Here is a 2,700-nt window from a genome sequence, read left to right as displayed (position 1 = left end):
CTCCCCAAGAAATTACAACTTTTGTTTTTTCCCCTGATATTTTTTCCATAGGCTTTTTTATTAGCTGAAAGTTGACCAGTCTTCCTTTGAAGCTTAGGTCTAATAACTGGATGTTCCTCTGGTGTGTAAATTATTAGCAACTGAATCTTCACGTGAACTTAAGAATGATTCTGTTGCTCTTCAGTGAAGTTCAGTGTTTGGATATGTCTTTCAAGACAGACCTGTTGCCAAAATAGGGAGTATTCTGAGAGTCTCATACCTCTCAGATACAGCCAGTTCCAGACTTTACGTGGTAATTTATACAACCTGAAATGAGTAATGCTGTTTACTGTTAGCCAATCATGGAACCTGTGTTGTCAGAAGCAGGAGCACTTGTTACAATTATAATGAATTCTAATGAAGTTCTATAAACTTTTTATAACTTAAAATTATATTATACTTATTTAAGTATCTTCTTAAACTTATGTTTAGCAATGACAAACTAATTACTGACATTCAAATCACTTGCTGCTCCAATTACTGCATATTCAAAGTGCATGCTTTACTTTCCACACTTATATCTCAAGATAGCTGTAGGCCTGGCTGTGGGCCAGGTAAGAGACTCTACATCCCTTTCCTCCTCTTACTGCTATACTTCACTGTGTCACTGGATATCTAATATCTATCACTGAATATCTAATTAGGAGGTTTTGCTGGAAGGGAATAAAAATGATACAACACCACCGTTAACATTTATAGATTGCCTTCAGATCCAGCCTTTTTTTTTTAGCCTGTGGTACACTGAAAGGAGATGTACTATGAAAAAACAGGAAGTAACTAGTGCTGAAAAGTAGTGATGGAAGAACAAAATAATATTATGGCATTAATATTAATATATTTTAATATTTGTAGCGGAAATTTATTTGTTGTGATTGGCCTGGAAACATTGAGGAAAGCCAATCTGATAAGAAATACATACAGCTGGCATTTTGTCTTTGTCATCTCCCTGGATGAAACCAAATCAAACATTTTTAAACAAGAAATGAAAATGGCATTCACACTGGTGACTTGTAACATTATTACACGAGGTTAAATATTTCCCCTCACTTGAGTAGTGTAAAGGTCTTCATATTGAATAAAACTCATGATCACTTCAGTGCAAATGAAGAAACAGGAGTACAACAGAGTGCATGAATTATTGAATATCACTCAGTACTTCTCTGGTAGAACCATTAATCAAATTACTATGTGTATATATTCTCAGTTTGGATGGAGACTTCAACCCACCTATTCTTAGCTAACTATAGTCTCAATGACTGCATTTCATCTTGCCATTGCAACAACTCCTTTTGTCATTACCATAGATAGAAGGGAAAGAATCTTTAAAGTGTTTCTTTCTGATGTAGTTTGGATCTTTAGGTTGAATCACACCCTAAATATGCCATCTTTCTTATGACTATAAGAGTCCAGTGGGAGTAGCTTGGATGTATATAAACATCCATTCATGTGAGTCCCACACTTAATTAATTGCAGTTACACATTAATTACTAAATGTTCTGCCTGTAGGATATTACATTAACCATGTTCTGCCAGACAAAAAATGGCAGCTAATGTACTTCCTGAACATTTCTCAAGGGCTTTAATTGTCTCTTGTACTCCTTCACTTGTTAAAGCACATAGTGTAGAAGGGTATGTCACAAAATTATCAATGATTCTGCTTCTCTTGCGTTAAAATCTGCAGGAAATATCCAGTAATTAATGTTGTTTAATGAGTACATGGCACTTAAATAACACAGTCTATTTGCTTCAGATAGTATTCAGGTGATATATTGGGGAGCATTGTGACTGCATGTAGAGGTCTCCTTAAAAATCTTGCAAATCTGCATAATGACTTGCATGAATATACCTCCAAACTCAATTATTATGTAGCAAACTTCTAACTGTAGACAAACGGAGGCAGAAAATTATATGACTTGCACAAAAGCATAGCCAACTAACGAAAAAGATCCGGAAAAACGATTGATGCTGAATGTAGCAGCCTCGGTTAACTGCAATCATAATTATACTAAAACACTGGGAAGTTATAAAAAATTATAGTTCAGCTTTGAATGCATAACACAAAATGCATTCCATTAACTCTGTTCAGTTTTCTTATCACAAAGAACAAGTGTGCCTTTTATTTCTATCCAGGAAATGCAGGTACAGTCATCAGAAGTTTTTTTACACAGTTTTTTTGTATTTCAAAGGACTTTTTCTTAAAACAGATATGTCATTTAAGCAAAGAAAAATCTGAGGAGTGTTTTGTCCTTGCAGTGTTGTCTGGAGGACACATGATGGAGCCAGCAAGTTCACAAATAGTTCACAAATATTAGTTTCCTCCTGCAGGTGATCTGTAGGTAGAATCAGATAAGGCATGCTGGCTTTAACAGAAGTGTAAAAACACTGTCGCCAGTGACCACTAGTGAATCTACTTAAGCCCACAGATAAAACAGAATGGACTCTCATCTGAAGAGTGTCAGACAGAGTCTCATGTTTCAGCACATTTCTTTGGCAGAGATAGATACACTGGGGAAGGTGACTGTACTCTTAAGATGTTGTACTGAAGGAACTTCCCTGGCAAGATCCCAGACCATTCCTGCTTTTTCCATTCTTTTCATCATGGAGAGACCCAGTCTCAAGGAAGCTGAATTTAAGTCTGTGTCCTTAAAATGCAGACTTCTC

The sequence above is a fragment of the Tympanuchus pallidicinctus genome, unplaced genomic scaffold (genome assembly GCF_026119805.1).
Source record: "Tympanuchus pallidicinctus isolate F22 unplaced genomic scaffold, pur_lepc_1.0 scaffold1, whole genome shotgun sequence".
Taxonomy (NCBI): Eukaryota; Metazoa; Chordata; class Aves; order Galliformes; family Phasianidae; genus Tympanuchus; species Tympanuchus pallidicinctus.
This window is presented reverse-complemented; position numbering follows the sequence as displayed.